Consider the following 20,485-nt stretch of genomic DNA (forward strand, 5'->3'; position numbering starts at 1 on the left):
CCCAGAAGAAGAATGGGGGCAAGGTTGCTACTCAGGGTTTTTCCTGGTACCCAGAAAGGACAATTCCTGGCGTCCTTTTCTGGACCTGTCTATCCTAAACACCTTTTTGGAAATCCCAAAATTCAAAATGCTAACTCTTCATCAGCTGCTTCCCATGCTAAGCAAAAATGCCTGGTTGGCAACAGTGGGTTTAAAGGAAGCCTACCTGCACATCCCAATATGGGAATCTTGCAGAAGATACCTATGCTACATGCACTGTCAGTTCTCTGCACTGCCCTTTGGCTTATCTACTGCGCCCAGGGTATTCACAAAGTGCCTAGCTCCAGTCATTGCATTTTGCATTCAAAGAAATATTCAAATGTACCCTTACCTGGACGATTGCCTAATTCAGGCAGAAAGCCAGGACATATACTAATAAATCATCTGGCATTCATAAAGAAATTACTACCTTCTCTGGGGTACATCATAAATGAAAAGAAATCACATCTAGTACCCTGTCAACAAGTTGTATTCCTGGGAGCAAGCTTGAATACAACTTCCCAGATGGCCTACCTCACGCCAGAGAAAAAAAGTTCATTTGACAGCCTACTTCAAGCTACTGGCCACAAAGATCCAGCTATCTGCAAGGAAAATACTGCAAGCCCTGGGGTTCATGGCCTCTTGCATACTACTGATTCCATATGGAAGACTGCATATGAGGGAATTACAATGGTATCTAAAAAGCTTATGGTGTCAACATTCTCAGTACCTAGAATCAGTGATTCCTATCATACCTTGTCTAAAGACAGAGTTCCTTTGGTGGGCAGAGGTCTGCCACCAAAACAAGGGACTGCCATTCACTCTACCCCCTGCCGCCCAAACGCTAACAACAGACGCATCAGACTATGCATGGGGGGCTCACTTGGCATGGCAGTGCATTCATGTCAAATAGAACCCAAATCAAATGCACTTGCATATCAATCAAAAAGAAATGTTAGCTGTACAGAATGCTCTGACAGCCTTCAAGAGCCACATTCTTCCAGAACAATTATTGGTAAAGACGCACACCACCACTATGTGGTACATAAGCAGGGGAGAACCCACTCATACCCTCTCTGCAGATTAGCCATGGCTCTGTGGAACACAGCCTTGAGCTACCAAGTGCACCTACAAGCTCAATTCCTGCCAGGAATGCTAAATACATTGGCAGATGACCTAAGCAGAAATCTCATGGACCTGCACGAGTGGAAACTGAAACCAAAGATAATCAACATGTTGAGAAACAAACGGGGGAGCCCAGAGATAGACAAGTTTGCCTCCACTCAGAACTACCAATTGGACAAATTCTTCACAAGGATTCCCCAAAAACAAGCTTGGAAAGTGGATGTGCTGTCCTTCACCTGGAAAAACTTATCAGTTTATGCCTTTCCCCCTCTGCCTCTCCTCTCCAAAGTGCTACTAAAGATCAAACAGGACAAACCAAGGACAATACTGATTGCACCAGACTGGCCACGCCAACACTGGTGTACCCCCTCTTGTGCAGTGTGACACTACTGGAACCATGGCACCTGTCTCAGACCCCTGCCCTGCTGTCCCAGCAGGAGGGCCAGATTCCGCACCAACTGCTTCAAACCCTGAACCTTGCAGCCTGGCTAATTGCCTGATCTCTCCATTACTGTCCCTCAGTAAGTAAGTGATGATCGTCATTCTGGAGGCATGTAGGCCTAGTACTAGAGAATCCTATGCTAAAAAAATGGAAAAGATTCTGTTCCTGGAGACAGATTCGGGGGATGGGCACAGGAGTGCCCAACTTACTGCATATTCTTCATTACTTAACTTAGATGCTTTACAAGGGCCTTTCCTTCCATCAAAATTCATGCCCTCAGCCATTTCAGCACGTTATAATACAGAGCCACCTTTCTTCTCACATCCACTGCTGAAGCAATTCCTCTGAAGAGGGGCCAAAAACTTAAGACCACCCAGGAGAGCCCCTACTCCAGCCCTGGGACCTTAACTTTGTATTGGAAAAGCTCACTTTACCTCCCTTTGAGCCAGCTGCAAATGCAGAGTTGAAATTCCTTTCTTGGAAAACAGCCTTCCTTCTAGCCATTACTTCAGCAAGTAGGGTGTCTGAATTACAGGCCCTCATTGCAGTGGAGCCTTTCATCATCTTTCAAGTGGATAAGGTGTCCCTCAGGACCAGTCCTTCTTTTATGCCCAAGGTGGTATCCAGTGTGGCCCTTAATCAGTCCATTCATTTGCCAACCTTCTTTTCTAATCCACAGAACAAAGGGGAACGAATACTGCACTTCTTGGACGTGCACAGACAACTTAGATTTTACCTGGACAGGACTAAGCCTATCAGGAAATCTGAACAGCTGCTGATTGCATTTGCTGCAGGGGCAGAGGGGAAGGCCATTTCAAAGCATACCATTTCTAAATGGATAGACCATTGCATTCATTTCTGCTATAAGCACCATGGAAAACCTACCCCACAGAGGATAAGACCTCATTCCACCAGGGCTGCATCTACCTCTACAGCCTTTCTCAGAGGTGCTCCTACCAGGGACATCCTGGAAGCTGCTACCTGGAGCTCTGTACATACCTTCACCAAGCATTACTACTTGCCTATTTTTTCTAAATCCAGGGCTGGCTTTGCCACTGCAGTCTTGCAGGGCCTTATAGCTGGTCCTAATGCTATCCAATTGCCTCCTCCCATCCTTAGCTTTGGGAATCTATCAAAATGTGATGACTGCAACAGTGAAACACGAAGAACATAGTACAGTTGTGTACACTTACCATAAATGTAGATGTTTGTGTGTATTCACTGTTGCAGCCCTGGTTACCCTCCCACCAGCCCCCTGACTTCTGTTGACTATACCTCTTGTTTACTATGCCTAAAGCTTTCTGGTGTATTTGCTTTTTGTTGGAGATGTAACCTTGTATATAATTGCTTCCCATTTTGGGTGCACCTGACATCTGGGGCAAGAAAAACTGATGTAATGGCATCGGCTGCATGCTTTATACCCCTGACTACCTGACGTCATGGACGATGAGACAGCAACCTATGCAGGACCCAAGACTTTTGATAATCAGGCTGACTGATGTCTACCTGCAAGCAGATAACCCAAATGTGATGACTGCAACAGTGAATACACTCGAACATCTACATTTATGGTAATTGTGCACAACTGTACTTCATTTTCTGAGGAATTTCAAGATCCTGAACCACAAAATGGGTATGAAGGGGCAACTTCTGTTTTTTTTTTCTCCTCAGGTTTGTGATTCTGACTCTTAAGGAAAGTGTGTTTCTGATCGTCCCTTTGAAGGCTTACTTTTTAAGTTATTTCCAGAGTGAATCAGTTGTTTCAGTTGGAACAGCAAGACATTCCACTGTCTGTTAAGAATGTTATGATTTACTGCAAATGTAAATTCCAGAATCTATGCCAGTTCCTTTTTTTTTTTTGGAGGATATATTTATTACAGCCAGTGACTTGCCTGAACGTCAAGACATCAGCTAGAGTGTAGAAAGTTCCTCATCAGTCTTGCATGTTTTATATTTGAAACCCAGAACAGACCCAGCAGTAATTTCTCTGATAAACTTAGTTGCTGCCATACATCTGGTTTATGCTGTTTGTTCTTCTTTTGGCTTTTCCTGGTTAGGGGTCGCCACAGTGGAACTCCGGTCCACTAATGATTGGCAGTAGTTTTTTTTATGGGTGCCAGCTCGACACCCAACCTTCAGCGAAGGCACTCCCATTCTACGCATGTCTTTCAAACGCCACTCGACCGTGGGGAGGACATGCAGACTCCACACAGAAGGAGCTCCAGCCGAGAATCGAATGGGAGAACCTCTTGCTGTGAGGCAGCAATGCTGCCGGTGCACCACCGCGGCTATACATCTGGTTTATGCTAATCACTCTTTTTCTGACAAGGATGGGGAACCTTTTGAAAGATTTGGGAAAAAAAATGCATTCTTCTGCAATAGTTTCTTAACCTGTCAAGCTTGATGCGTACGTTTATGCTTACCTTTTTTTAGAACATGAGGAAATCAGGGCATACTTTCTCTTATACCCTAACCAGGAAAAGCCGAAAGACATTACTTTCTCTTATCTGAGAAAAAAAAAGTTGGACCATCTGTTGCAGTGGCCCTTACAAAGTGTAATGATGGATAAGCTGATTCAGGGAATTTCACACAGATTTTTTAGCCTTCCTTCTCCAAGTTTAAGGGTTTCAACCTACTTCTATAACTTTTTACAAAACTCTAACAAAGCAGATATAGCAAGCTGCTGGTAAGAAGACTTTTAACAGCAATGACAAGGAGGCTCCAAGAAGAAAGGAGGAACCCCCTAGAGTAAAGGACAGTCTAAGAAGTCTAAATGACTCTCTTCAACCCCCCACCCCCACCCCACCCTTGCAAACCTTTAATCCTTCCCAAAAGTCTGAACTTCCATTTCTGTCTTTGCAGCAGATAATTTTAGACCAAATTGGTTCAGAAAGTGATTCATCACTGGTACAGATGGCAGTGGAAATTTCTTCCTCCTTTCCAGGAGGACATCCAGAAGACTTGACTGACTCCTCTTCCCAGGAATGCTTTCCCCGTTTTCTCCTAGATACCTCAGTTCAAAGAGCTTTTCTTCCACAGGAAAAAGTAGATCTGTATCTAAATCTGTTTGTGAGATTTTCGACTCAGACAACTGTTTCAGCAAGGGAACTTCTCAGGATACTAGATCTCATGGCATCTATGAATATGGTCCCAACATCATCATCCCATGACGTTCCAGATTCAGATTTTGGGGTTTGTGAAAAGGGAGAGTCTTTTGTGGGGAGAACAATTTCATCCAAGTCTAGGCCTTCCATTTTCCCTTCTTGCTCCTGTAGAGACTCCTCAGACTTTGTTTTGGGGGGCCAAGTCTATAAGGATAAAAGTTCAGGGTTTTGGAACAGAAAGACAGACCAAAATATCTAAACATAAAATAGATGCTATCAGTTATAAATGCCTTCAGCACTTTCAGTCATCTGTTGTCCTAAGGACCATTACAGGTGTTTACTGACAGCATTACAGTGATGTGGTAAATAAACAGGAGGGAACCAGATCCTACCCTCTCTGCAGATTAGCCATGGCAGTCTGGGCTTTAGCTTTTCAGCACAGTCTCACTCTACCAGTTTTTCACATACCGTCAGAGCAAAATCTTGTGGCAGACAAGCTGAACAAGACCAGGACCCTCACAAATGCAAACTGAATTGGAGATATTCCAGGAATTAATCCAGCTGTGGGGAACACCTCAGATAGATCATTTTGTCTCCAGCTACAGCAATCAGTTGGCGAAGTTTTGTTCCCAGACTGCATGTAGAGTCTGGAAATGAAATTTGTTTTCTTTTCCTTGAACATGAATGTTCCTGTATGCTTTTCTGCCCATTTCATTAATACTCACGGAACTTCTGATAATTCAAGAGGATGAAGGACTCTCCAAAGATAATCACTCCATATCGTTTCTGAGTCTTCCTATTTTAGATCTTTCAGAATTAACTAAATTCCTTCTGGTAGCCAAATTCATAATGCACACACTTCAGAAACTTCTGCCTTTGATTCTACCCCAAGCTCTCATGGTCACTTGGATATAAAGGCAGTCTACCTCCACATCCCTCTAGTGAAGGCAGCAGCGGGGTCTTTCACTTCAAGGCTGAGGGTTCTCTCTATCATTCTGCACCTTGTCCTTTAGCTTGTCCCCAGCTTCCAGAGTTTTCACCAAGCTTCTAAGTTCCAGTGACAGCCTATTGCAGGACAAAGGGAGTCCACATTTACCTGTATCTGATCAACTGCCTCATTTGACACCCACAGTGGGGGAACTGAGGGCATCCAGTCTCCAGACCTTTCCCTGGTTGATATTACTTACACAGTTGGATTCCAGGGACAAGAATGCATACCTGACACAGGACAAAATGCTGTCCTGATACAGCATCTGCAGACTATCCAAGAAAAAATATGTATTTCTGTCAGGAAATTCTTGAGAATTCTGGGATCCATGGCCCTTTGCATTCTCATGATACCCTTAGCCAGGCTACGTATGAAAAAAATGCAGTGGTACCTTAACAACACATAGTGTCACGCCAAGCAGTTTTTCCGCAGGTAGATGGCATGTTTTGGAGGTGTAATTAGGAAGAAAAAGATACCTGGGAGCATATGTTCTTGAAGTGCAGTGAGTTGGCAGACATTAAAAATTCCCTACAGAGTACTCTGTTAGGAATACTGTATGAGCAAATAAACTAAGGAATTTTTTTATAGTTGGGATACATGATCTGAATTGCTAAGAAATATTAAGCCCTTGCTACATGTTTTTATTACTGTTATTCTGGTGGCTACCAAAAATGCAGATACTGGAAAATAGAAATAAAAATCTAAGCCAACTATACTTGATGTAGTGAATTTTGTAACAGTTAGTGGGACCTTTAGAAAAGGGTAAAAGGGTAGGAGTAGATTACATAGAAAAATATGGAAATTGTGGTGATATTACATGCAGAAAATCTTTTGGTGGAGAAAGGAGATTTAAGATAAGGCATGATTTGAACAATTTATGCAATTTTGCTTTGATTATCTATCTATCTATATATATATATATATATATATATATATATATATATATATATCAATATATGTGATATATAATGCTTGTAAATGTGAAATTGTTAATGTGGTGTGATTATTTTTATGTAAATGGAAGTTTGCCTGTGTCACAAGTGATAATTCAGAAAAGGTGTTAAAAAAAGAACACCTAATGTCAACAACACAGATTACCTTCCACCCCTGCATCAGGAAGGAAATCCTCTCATGTATTTAGGCATGCCAGCAAAATTGGAGAATATCCTTCCAGATGCAGATTGGGAACCAGGTCTTTACCATGGATGCTTCAGACCTTATGTAGGGTGCCCATTTGGGAGAATTGACTGTGCGGGGCACATGGGCCAATATTCATTAACCTACAACCTAAAAGAAATTATGGCAGTTCAGAAAGCAGGAGTAATGTTCATCACATTGATCACTGCTGCATTAGCTGTATGGGTTATATACTGCCAGTGATGTAACAGCTGCTAGATTCTAAAGCTTAAGTGTACCTTCCATACACACAAACCAATAGAAAACTTGAGCCGTGCTTCCTAAAAGCACAGGTTTGAGCACAAAGTCCTCCAGAGATTTCCTGCCCCCGAAGAGAATCCTCCTGTGCTCAATCAGCTTGTGCTGTTCCATTGCTGGGTAGCTAAGTTCCTTTTAGGGAAAATACCTTCCACATTTAAATTTACTTTCCTGGTTAGGAAAATATGTTCTTCGTGTTTCACTGTTGCAGTCATTACTTTTGGGTAATTTGCTGGCAGGTTGCCCTCTGTCGGCCTGATTAACAAAGTCTTGGGTCCTGCATCAGTTGCTGTCCCTTCTTCCATGACGTCAGGTCGTCAGGGGTATAAAACTTGCAGCCGACGCCATTACATCAATCTTTCTTGCCGCGTGGTGCCCAAAGTAGAAGCAGTTCGCAAGTGTCGGTCGGCCGACTCCTGAAATTTTCGTTTTCGAGTTTCAGATCCAAAGTCTTCAACTAAAAAGCTAAGTACCCCATTGGGGAAACTTTTTCTTGCTCCTTACCGATGTCAGTAAAAGTTAATAATTGCATTACCTGTGGGAAGCAAATACCTCATAAGGATTTTCATTTGTACTGTATTCCTTGCCTAGGCCCTGACCATAACATACCTTGCTGTTGGTTTTGTGCTTTATTTAATCAACACACTATCAAACGTCGGTACATTTCTGCTTCTAAATATTTTGTCTCACGCTTTAATGATCCAGAAATGTCATTGGTTAGCAATGTGACTACCGGAATACCTAAAAAAGCAAAGAAAAAGACAGAGACAGGCTGTTGAGGTCCAAAACTGCCAACGACGCTTCTCCTAAGCCAGTCGCCAGTTCGCTGGTGCTCAGTGACGTGCTTTCGCAGCCCCTGATACCCGCTACTTCTGATTCGCAGGCCTCTACTGAGTCCCATTTGGAGTCCGGTATGCCACGAGATGCTTCAAGTATGGAAACCGTGGATGTCTCTACCTTGGATGGGTCCGGAGCCGCTGTGCAGGCACTGGCTTCTGAGGGTGTTTTCAGGCCAACAGATTTGTATATTAGACCGACGCCATCTTCACAGCTAAGGGTAAAATATCGACCTATGCCTAAAAAACTGATGCCTGGGCCACATGTGTAGGCTCCTATGCCTAAAAAATAAATGATCAAAATGGCTGAAGATTTAATTACTCTGATCAGGGGTAGCAAGCCTCCCCCTTCTAAGAGGCCTAGGCAAGACATTGATTATGAATCTTCTGAACAGGATTCTATTTCTTCTGACTCCTCTAATGAACAGGAATTGTCTATACCTACTTATGAGGACTGTGATGCAGAAGATTCCATTCCTTCAGATTTTTCCTTTGGGGAAACTTAACATACCTTAAGGGAACATTTCCACTGGGAAAGTCAGGATTTCTCTGAATCTAAAAAGAGACTTAGGGATTTTCTTCTTCTTCCTTAGCATACGCCTTTGGCTATACCTCCTGTTCTAGACATTGTTGGTGATGTTTTTTCATAATCTAGTATGACTCCTGATTCTCTGCCTCCGGCTCCTTGTAAGCCAGACAGATACTACAGGGTTCCTGACTCCCACAAATTCCTTTTCAAAAATTCTGTTGCAGATCCTGAAACCGTTTCTCAGGGTCCCAAGGGCATTAAGGCTTCTACAGCTAAAAATCCTACCCCTTTAGATTCCAGGGCACAGGATAGATGGGGTAAAAGGTTTACACTTCTGCAATCTTGGCAATCAGGGCTTTAAACTGTCAATTTCATATGCTAAAATATCAACAGCATATCATGGGACTGCTTAAACAGAAAATGATGTTAATTTCTGACTGTGTGGAAAACAAAGATTTACAGGATTTATTGCATTCAACTGAACAAGTTGGAAAACATAGTTTACATTGTGGTTTTGATTCATTGGAGGCCTCTTGCAGGGCTGCTGTAACTGGGTCTGTGCTAAGAAGGCATGTTTGGCTCAAAGAGCAAAATCTGCCTGATCATGTTAAAGCAAAATTGATGGATGCTCCTTTACAACAGGACCGTCTCTTTGGTAATAAGGCTGAAGAAGTTTTAAAAAGATGGAAGATAAAGCTAAATCAATGCAAACTGTGAAAGATTTCTTACAAGTGCAACCTCCAAGATTTAGTAGGCACTGGCCTACTAAAAACTGGTCCTTTCCAGTCCCTTCGAGAGCCACTCAAGTCAAACCCTGACATTTCAAAGGCTCCAGGTTTCAGTCACAAGGGACTTTCAGAACAAAACAATGGGGTGTCTCCTCTTCCAAATCGGGAAACAACAAGACACCTCCCTATGATAAGCAGTCTCAATGACTTCCCATTACACTTACCAAGCACTTGCTGCCCCTTTGGGGGGAAAACTGGCTCTTCATGCAAGAAACTGGCAACTTATAACCCAGGACAAGTGGGTCTTAAATATAGTATCCCAGGAATACAGATTTCATTTCCATATGTTGCCAATTCCAAACGGATAGCCAGACCTGCCCCCAAATCAGTGGGCAGAGACCCAGAAACAAGTACTTTCCCACATGAGCATGGGGGCTATTCAACCAGTACCAGAAGAGGAAAAAGGACAAGGTTTCTATTCAAGACTTCCTGGTACCTAGAAAAGACAAATCATGGTGTCCAATCCTGGACTTATCTACTCTAAACACCTTTCTGGACATTCCAAAATTCAAGATGCTGACTCTTCACCAGTTACTTCCTATGCTAGGCAAAGATTCCTGGTTGGCAACTCTAGACTTAAAAGAGGCTTACCTGCTTATCCCAATCAGGGAATCTTGCAGAAGATACCTCCGCTTCAAAGCATGCTACTTGCATTACCAGTTCTCTGCACTGCCCTTTGGCTTCTCTACTGCGCCCAGGGTCTTTATGAAGTGCCTGGCTCCAGTAATTGCATTTTGCAGGCAAAGAAATATTCAAATATATCCATACCTGGACAGTTGTCTAATACAGGCAGAAAACAAGGATACTGTCTTAAATCATCTGGCGTTTGTAAAAAAGGTTCTAACTTGTCTAGGGTACACTATAAATGGAAAGAAATCACAACTGATACCCTCTCAAAAAATTACATTCCTGGGTGCAAGCTTGGATACAACTGCCCAGATGGCTTTCCTTACACCAGAGAAACAAATTCATTTAGTGACTTACTTCAAACAGGTGGCCACAAAAACCCTGCTTTCTGCACAGCAAATACTGCAAGCTTTGGGGTTCATGGCCTCCTGCATTCTTCTAATTCCATGTGCAAGACTGCATATGAGGAAGCTTCAGTGGTACTTAAAAAGTCTATGGAGTCAGCATCGTCACAGCCTGGAAACAATGATTCCTATCATACCTTGCCTGCAACTAGAGTTCCTATGGTGGGCAGAGGCCTGCCAGCAAAACAAGGGACTGTCATTCACACCACCCCCTGCCGCCCAAACCCTAACTACAGACACATCAGACTATGCTTGGGGGGCACATCTGGCAGGGAAGTGCATTCAGGGCAAATGGAGCCCAAATCAAATGCACCTTCATATCAATCAAAAAGAAATGCTAGCTGTACAGAATGCACTGACAGCCTTCAAGGACTACCTTCTTCCATGACAATTAATGATAAAGACAGATAACACCACGGTTATGTGGTACATAAACAAGCAGGGGGTACACACTCCTACCCCCTTTGCAGACTAACCATGACATTGTGGACCACGGCCTTGACCTGTCAAGTACAACTACAAGCTTAATTTTTGCCAGGAAAGCTGAATACTCTGGCAGACGAACTAAGCAGAAATCTCTTGGACCCACACAAATGGAAACTGGAACCACGGATTTTCAACATGTTGACGTGCAAATGGGGGAGCCCAGACATAGATCTTTTTGCCACACCCCAGAACTATCAGTTCGACAAGTTTTGCACAAGAACTCATCACAAAAAAGCCTGGAAAGTGGATGCTCTATCCTTCAGCTGGAAAAACCTATCAGTCTATGCCTTTCCCCCTCTGCCTCTGCTCTCCAAAGTTCTTCTAAAAGTCAAACAGGACAAAGCAAAAATTATTTTGATTGCTCCAGATTGGCCTCGCCAACACTGGTGCCCACTCCTGCGCAATGTGTCACACCTCCCATCGTGGCATCTGTCTCAGACACCTTACTTACTGTCTCAGCAGAACAACCAAATTCTGCACACACAGCTCCAAACTATGAATCTTGCAGCCTGGCTAATCACCTAAATTCCCCCTTAGCATCCCTCAGCAAACCTGTGATGGATGTCATTTTGGAAGCAAGAAGGCCTAGTACTAGAAAATCTTATGCTGACAAATGACAAACGGAAAAGATTCTAAACCTGGAGTCAATCTCATGGGATAAGCACAGCAGTGCCCAACATTCCACAGATTTTACAATACTTAACTGAGATGCTTCATAAGGGCCTGTCTTTTTTCTTCCATAAAAATCCATGCCTCAGCCATTTTAGCTCATTACAACACAGATCCTCCCCTTTTCTCTCATCCTCTGCTAAAGCAGTATCTCAGAGGGGCCAAAAATTTAAAACCACCCAGGAGAGCTCAACCCCTGCCTGGAACCTCAATTTTGTATTGGTTCATAGGTTCATAGGGCCATAGGGCCTATATAAGCCTAGCCAAAAATGTACCCTGGCTTTCGCCACCCAAGAAAATTATTTTCTTGTGCCCCTGTCGAGCAGAGCCACAGAAGTGATCCCCGGGGTGAATTTCCTGTCTCCCATCCAATCATCAAGATTTTTCTTGAAGAGTGCTAATGAGGAGCTCTGTTTGACATAGGTAGTCTGTTCCAGAGTATGGGAAGTCTCTGGGACAGGAATCTATACCTCCAGCATGTTCTGTTTATTGTGTTGATAAGGTTTAGGTCCCTAGAGCGTGTAGCTCAGAGGGATTGGGATTTCTTTAAGTGGAGCATGTCCAACAGCTCTGGGTTTGACATAGCTTTGTATGTTAGGCAGAGATTGCCTCTGAGTAGGAGATATGCGACGGAGTAAAGCTGGAGTTTTTTGAGACTGCCTGCGTACGGCATCTGTTTGAGACCAGTAATCCTCTTTGTGAGGTATTTCTGTGGCCTTTCCAGTTGTTGTAGATGTCTTGTGAGCTACATACCAAAAGGAGCATTGTACTCTATAATGGGTCTAATGAATGAGGAGTAGAGGGGAACAATGACCTCTTTTTTTCTGGATAAGAAACCTTTTGTTATGAGGTGTGAGCCACATAGAAGGATTTCCTGACCACTGTGGCAATGTGATTATCAAAGGAGAGACTATTGTCTACCTGTGTCCCAAGGTCTCTTATCACATTGTCGGCGTTAAGTAGACTACCAGCTATGTGGTAGTTCATGGGTACAGAGTTTTTACCAAAGGGGATGAAAATACACTTTTTGGCATTGAGCTTCAGGCCATGGCTTTGACATCAGGCATCTGCCTCAGTGAGGCCTTTTTGTAGTATGTCCACATCGTTAGGAGTTTGGTTTATGGCTCTTAGCTTGCAGTCATCTGCAAACTTTTTTAGCCAAAGACCTTCTGTGTTAGCCTGTACATCAGAGAAGTAGATACCAAACAGGAGAGGACCCAGGACTGAACCCTGTGGTACTCCGCTTGTCACTGGTCTGAAGTCGGATTTGGAGTCTGCTACTTTCACAGTGTGGGTTCTGTCCATGAGCCAGTTGGCAACCCATCTTGTGACATAGGGATTTATACCTAGTTTACTGAGCTTATCTATAATTCCAGAGTGGAGGATGGTGTCAAAAGCCTTGGCGAGATCTAGATAAGCTGTGTGAACCACCTTACCCTCATCTATGGCTTTGGTGACTGCTTCAAAGTCGTCAATCAGGTTTAGGAGACATGATCTGCCTTTTACAAATCCAAACTGGGTAGGGTCCAGAGTTTGGAGATTACCAATGTCTTTGTTTATGAGTTCCATGATGATACGTTCCATGGTCTTGAAGACCAGGCTCGTCAGGCTAATGGGGCGGTAGTTCCCGGGGTCTGTCATGGCTCCCCCTTTGTGGAGTGGGATAACTGTCACAGTGCACCATTCATTGCGCACAAAGTCTGAGGTGAAGCTATGACTGAACATGGTACTTAGGTAGGGTGCCAGTTCATTCTGTAGTTCGTGTAGAACGCAGCCTGGGATGTTGTCAGGTCCCATGGATGCTGTGTTCTTGGCTTTGGAGAGTGTTTTTTTACCTGTGCAGCTGGAATTACAGGAACTTTGCATTCTTCCGGTATAGAGATGGGCCTTCTAGGGGGTGAGAGGGGGGTAAAGTTAGCACTGAACCTATCTGCCAGGATGTTGGCAGTATCAGTTGGTTCTGTATATTTAGTGCCATTGTGCTATAACTCAGAGCAGATCTGAGTGTTGCCATTGAGATTCTTGACATAGCTATAGAATGCTTTGTGGTTGTCTTTAGAGTCAGTGGCAATTTTGTTTTCGTAACTAGCTTTGGAGGATTTTATGAGGGATTTCAGCTTCTTACTGAAGTTGACCAGGGCGTTCCTCCAGTCATGGGATTTTACTCTTTTTTGCAACAGTTTCTTTCGTCTGTTGTAGAGTTTGTTTATGGCAGTGGACCACCAGATCGGCTTCCTTTTTTTGGAGGATAGCATCTTGGTTCTATTAGGGATAGCATGATCCACGCACTCGTGTAAGTGCTTATATAGTGCATTTGTGTAGGATTCAGCAGTCATAACTCTATTGTCCGTCTGCATGGGTGTCATGAAGTTTGCCACTTCTGTCTTAAGAAATGTGAAGTTGGCTTTGGAGAAGTTTTTTTATGGTGTTTTCCCTAATTGGGGGTGGGAGCGGGATGTAGATGTCTAGGGTGATTAGCTTGTGGTCGGATCTGACCAACAAGGAATTGACATCTAGTGTGGAACACCAGTTGCCCATGTTGGTAATGACCAGGTCTAGGATATTACTGCCCCTGGTGGGGGTGTGAATAAGTTGATCCAAGTCATTGGAATTTATGAATTCCAGAAAATGTTGAGCAAAAGAGTTGGTACATGAGTAGTTTTCCCAGTTAATGGTGGGGTAGTTGAAATCACTCATTATTAGGGTGTTAGGTTGTACACTAATACTTTTCCAGTGTATCAAGAAATAAGGAGTGGGAATCCTGGGGCATGGTGGGGGTCTGTAGCAAGCTACAGTTTGGATTGCGGTCTTGCCCAGAGTTACTTGCACTTGGATAATCTCGGATGCATTATGCTGTTCAACTAGCCTGGAGGTGTGGATATCCTTAATGAATATGGACATGCCACCACCTTTAGTGCTTCGTTCTGGGTTAGGTGGCCAAAAGGTGTGGTATAAATTATAGCCTGGTAATGCAGGGGTGCTCTCTGGAGCTTTGAACCAGGTCTCTGTCACTGCACAAATGTCAATGTTCTCCATTTTAAGACGTGCCTCGAGTGAGTGAATTTTGAGGTTTAGTATTCTGGCTTTGAGTAGCATTACCCTCAGATTTTGCTTGGATTGGAAAAGCTTACTCTCCCTCCTTTCGAGCCAGCTGCTACTGCAGACTTAAAATTTCTCTCCTGGAAAGCAGCTTTCCTTTTAGCAGTCACTTCAGCTAGAAGGATTTCCGAATTACAGGCTCTTATGGCAGTGGAGCCTTTCATCATTTTTCATGCGGACAGGGTATCTCTGAGGGCCAATCCATCCTTCATGCCTAATGTGGTATCCAGTGTGGCACTTAATCAGACCATTCATTTGCCAACTTTCTTTCCCAATCTACAGAACAAGGGGGAGCGGATTCTGCATTCATTGGATGTACACAGACAACTTAGATTTTACTTAAGCAGAACAAAATCTCAAAGAAAATCTGAACAGCTGCTGGTGGCATTTGCTGCAGGGGCAGAGGGAAAGGCTATTTCAAAGCAAACCATTTCCAAATGGATAAGCCATTGTATTCGTTTCTGCTATATGCACCATGGAAAAACTATCCCCCAGGGGATCAGATCCCTTTCTACCAGGGCTGCATCTACTTCTGCAGCTTTTCTCAGAGGTGTTCCTACCAGGGACATTCTAGAAGCTGCTACATGGAACTCTGTTCATATGTTCACCAAACATTACTATTTACCACTTTTCTCTAAATCTAGAGCTGGCTTTGCCACTGCTGTCCTGCAGGGCCTTATAGCTGGTCCTAATGCTGTATAATTTCTTCCACCCAACCATTGCTTTGGGAATCTACCCAAAAGTGATGACTGCAACAGTGAAACATGAAGAACATACTACAGTTGTGTACACTTATCATAAGTGTAGATGTTCGAGAATATTCACTGTTGCAGTCTTGGTTACCCTCCCTCCAGCCCCCTATTTTCCTTTGACTATACCTCTACTTTCTTTCAGTATGCTTAAAAGCCCTTTTGGTGTATTTGCTTTTGGGATTGGAGGTATATTTTTTGTGTTTTTAATTTTTATTTGCTCCCCATTTGGGGGGCACCTGACATCTAGGGCAATGAAAACTGATGTAATGGCGTCGGCTGCATGTTTTATACCCCTGATGACCTGACGTCATGGAAGAAGGGACAGCAACCGACGCAGGACCCAAGACTTTGTTAATCAGGCCGAATGAGGGCAACCTGCCAGCATATTACCCAAATGTAATATCTGCAACAGTGAATACACTCAAACATCTACATTTATGGTAAGTGTACACAACTGTACTTTTTTTTTTATCTAGGAGTTTGTGTTTTAATGGACTGTCATGAGATTTAACTTTAGCTGAAAACCATTTTTTGGGTGGAGAATCTGTGCTTATTTTTGGGCGTGGTGAAGTATATTTACTGTTTTTTTTTGGTGGGGGGGTGACTTTTTACAAGTTTAAAATTTTACCAGCTCGTACTGCTTGTTTTCCCCTGGAAAGAGGCATCAGTTTTGGGTCAACAGTGGAACAAGCTACCCGTCTAACTGTGGGTCCTTCTTCCAGCCACAAAAAAGAAAAAGTTAAGCAAACAGCTTTTGCCACTACATCAGACTACCAGTCTTTTGTAGTAGTAGGTGGGAGACTTTGCTGTGGCCATAACTGGTTCTTTGACCACTCTTCTTTTACTCCAGATCTCTGTGGTGTAGCACCTGCAGCCACTGTGGACCAGGGGTTTGCCACAACCTCAGCGGCTGTTGGGGGTCCCCTCAGTGAACAAGGGAGAGCCACTCTTGTTGGTCCTGGGACAGGGATGAAAGAAGTCTTCTCAGTTTATTCAAAATGTTGTGCCCTTTCCTGAGGAAGCTGCTTTTGCCATGAACAACTTTTTTGACCTAATTTTTCTCATCAAAATGAAACAGAAAACTAAACATGTATCTGCTGTTCCTGCTCAAATGCCCTGGACAGTAGTAGTTTACTAGATCTGGCTCAAGGTCTCATTCAGACTATTAACCTTCTTGAATAGATTCAAAATGATGAATCTGCAAGAGGATGTAGGGATGGATAGATGCAGGATTTTCTCCTCTAATTTCTGATTCAGAGGAGGAGAGCACAGTCTCTGATTCTTCTCATGGAAGTTCTCCTTCATTGAGACATTTTCCAGAATGTGCCAGTGTTTTCAGGTGGAGAATGCTGATGTTTCTCAGTCCCTCAGAAAATACTATGAGCAGTTACAAATAGAATTTCCAGAAATTTCACCATTTTGGTGTACCTTGGGGTCTATTTCTATGTATAGCAGTGTTAGTATTTTTATTACAATTTATGCAGTTTACAGTAGTTAGTGGTTGCTGTTATTGTGTGCCTATTCATGTTATCTTGATTGGAGTTATTTCTAATAGTTTGTCATTAGCTTTGCATTAGAGTTGCATTGTGGAGTTTCATTTGCAGTTCCTCTGTAGGATGGATAAACCTACAAGCTTTAAGAAGTGTACCAAATATGGGCACAGAATTTCCCCATGAAATATGTATGGTATGCTTAGGGGTTTCTCACTTGAATGTCTTATGTAATGTTTGTGCTGTTTTCAGCTCGAGGACACTTTCAGACAGGAAAAATAAGTTGGTAATGAAAGATGTCCTTTTCCCCTGATCCAGAACCAACTAAGTCAAAAGAGACAGGAGAAAACTGCGAATTTTAAGGATTTGGATCCCAAGAAACAGCCTTCAGCGTCTTTGGCTCCAGCTTTGACTCTGAAAGTTCTGATACTCAAATACCATGTACCTTAGACTCCTGTGTATACTTCCCTCCAGATCCAGAGGTAGGTGCTACTGTTATGAGCCAGGATTCCTCTTAAAAGGTAGAGAAACTTCCCTCAAGATCTTCCTCAGCCTTGTCTATGTCTTTTATATCTCATAAAAGCACTTCAGAAGTCTATTTGGATGCTTCTTGCTGAAGTTCCTAAAGACCCAGATCAAAATGAGAGTCATTTTAACTCCACTGGCTCAGAAGCTTCTCTGATCTTTGTATTTTAACCCTATCCAGGATCCCCTTTGGCACTGGTTTCTTAAGATCCATATTATCAACCGGATTTTGTGGACTGGGGGCCATTGATCCATGCTTCATTGGTTCCAGGGGTTTTGGATCCGACTCTGCCAACTCTGGATTTCTTGAACCTGATGTTGGAGTCTTGGAGCCAAGGAACTGGGCGGATGGCACCATTGTTACAGTCAAATATATAATCCTTCAATAATTCAGCTGTGATCCCCTCCTCGGTGCTGAACACTCAGCTGTATTAGAGAATTCCACCTGGATCCTTTTCACATTTTTCTGTTGGAGAATTGGATCCAACTACAGGTATGGGTTCTTCGAATCCACTGGAGATGGGGGGGAGGGTGCTTCCCGAGTGTTGGGGGGGATCATTTCTTTGACACACAAGACAGATCCCAGTAGTTCTGTAGACTAGGGATCCATTCCATGACTCCATTTCCATTGGCTCAACATCAGCAAAATTATTCACTGGGCAGATTTTTTCCATAGACCTTAAGCACTTTACCTCAGGCCACAAGCAGTCCTCGGAAAACTCAGGAGAGTCCTCAGCTGATGACACAAGAGAGTCGTCTCCTGAGCCACCAAAAAAAAGGGTGTGCAAGAAGAAGATGCAGCAACCTAGACTCAACAAATGAGTCCCTGACATCGGATTCTGATTTGGATGATTGAGATTTTGAGAGAGTCCCAGTCAAAGATCAAGATTTCAGTGAACTCATGACCATGAGGGTGAGACACTAGAGGGTCCATCTGAAGATGAAGTGGCATTTTTTGAGGTGTACAGAATGACCCCTTCAACATCTTGGGTGGTCCCTCCCTCTGACAAACTGAAGGAAGTTTGGCAGGGGAAGTTTGTTGCAAGCCAGTCCCAAAAAAGCTTGACCCAAAAAAAGCTTGACAAAATTCAAACTATTTGGGCTAAAAGCTATTTGGGCTAAAACTCCCCTGGTAGACTCATCATAATTGCATCATCCAGCTGTTGGAGGACTTTTTATCTGTCCATCTGCTCGGTAATGGCACTCGGTAATGGATAGACCAGGAAGCTTCAACTGTGTCTTTGCAATACAAGCTGTGAACTGTACCGCACATTTGATAAGATTCCAGAGATCAGAGAGAACAAGTTGTGTCCAACTGAAGAATCCCATTATTATGCCATTGCAGAAGAAACAGCTGCAGACTCAACTCCTGTCACTATGTCAACAGCAACTCCATGCGGTGCGCATGCACAGTTGATGGACCAGCTAGAGCAGCCAGAATAAGGCAGAGAAATGCGGCAACATGCCAATACAACATGCCTGATTTCATGTGCAACTTTAAAGCATCCTTCACAGATTTACCATTCTAAGGGTCCATCTTGTTTGGGTTTGGATCCACTGTTAAAGGAAGGATGCAAAAGGGTGAGCAGAATGGTAAGACCCTTTCTGCATTGGAAGTAAAGCTCGAGAATTCTCAACATAGTTTCAGTAGGAACCCAAAGGAATCTCATTCACTCTGGTTTCTGAAGGCTGGACATCAGTATGACTCCTCTTCTAACAAGGGGTAACCGTAGCAGAAGTGGCCACTTCAGTGGATGCAGACCTAAAGGTCAAAGTAGTCTGCAGAATCAAGGATTCCAAGGACCTATTTCTGATAGGTGCCCTCAGAGTAAAAGGCTGCCCAACTGCCATTCTTTGGAAGGAGTTGGGGCACACATTTATCCCTCAACCCTCTCTCATGGTTCGACGTCACACAAGACAAATGGATAAGAAGGATTGTTTTTAGAGGCTATCAGATTCTGTTTTTGGAAAAACAAAACACCCTCTCGCTCTCCACTGACAGATGTTCCACTCAGTCATGCAGAGGTTGCTATGCAAGAAATTTGTTCTGTTTGACAAAAAAAAAGCCATCCATGAAGTTCCACCAAGTCAGATTGGGTCAGGAATTTATTCATACTTCTTTTTGATTTTGAAGAAAACAAAGGACTTCCTGCTCATTTTGGACCCATGCAGAGTAAACAGCTTTGTAGAAAAGACCTGCTTATGGATGATCTCAGTATAGTTTATTCTTCCGCATCTCCAGAAGAATGAATGGATGTGCCTGAAAGTTCTCCAGTATGTTTATCTTCACACAAAAATAGAGAAATGCTCCAGGAGATTCCTGCACTTCTGTTTAGGAACCAGTCATTATCAGTTCAGACCCTTGCCTTTTGGTCTCACCTCCGCCCCGAGGAATTTCACCAAATGCATGGCAGTAGTAGCTAAACTGCATCTTCAGGGGTTCTGTTTTCCCATGTCTAGACAAATGGCCTCTTTGCTGCCCCTTGATGCTCTGATACAAGCAAGGGATTATCTGCTCAATCTTTGTGCTTCCCTAGGTATTTCAGTGGATGGGGGGGGGGGGGGTGCAGCCTATCTCCCACTCAGCTTCTGATCTTTCTCGGCTCTTATTTAGACACAACTCTAACCCTTATATCTGTTCCACAAGACTGAATTGCATCTTTCAGAAACACAATACAAACTCTCCTAGAGTGTGGTAGACCCCAAGCACAATTGATCTTAAGGTCTCATGGCATTAATTGATTCTGATGGTGAAATTTCCACGTTATCATATTCAGAATCTTACAATGGTTACTTTATTGTCAGTGATCTCAGAGAAATGATTTGCTGTCATAACCCATCAGGATGACCTAGTTGTGCAGGACTCATTTAAATTGGTGTCTTCCATCACCTCTGATATCTGCAGGCAGGCGTTTTCAGACCCCCCTTTCCAGTAGCATCAGTAACCATGGCTGCATCCTCTCTTTGGCAAGTGGGGTGCATTACCAGAGGTGAGTGAACCAAAGTTTTTTGTCAGACTTAGAAGCTTGTCTTCACATAAATTTCCTAGAAATGAGAATCCTTACTGTGTTGTGGGAACTGTCAAGACTGCCTTCCCCAGGAATGATAAATGTACAGGTGGACAATATATCAGTAGTTTTGTACATAAACAAGAAAGAACCAGATTTTA

At 43.3% G+C, this 20,485-nt stretch overlaps 1 protein-coding gene across 3 annotated transcripts in view; it reads left to right on the top strand.

Annotated features, from left to right (window-relative positions):
• Positions 1–20,485, top strand: part of PJA2 (praja ring finger ubiquitin ligase 2) — a 1,087,778-nt gene that overhangs the window by 913,529 nt on the left and 153,764 nt on the right. The gene's annotated exons all lie outside the window — the stretch shown is intronic.

The sequence above is a fragment of the Protopterus annectens genome, chromosome 2.part2 (genome assembly GCF_019279795.1).
Source record: "Protopterus annectens isolate FY-2018-M chromosome 2.part2, PAN1.0, whole genome shotgun sequence".
Classification (NCBI taxonomy): Eukaryota; Metazoa; Chordata; order Ceratodontiformes; family Protopteridae; genus Protopterus; species Protopterus annectens.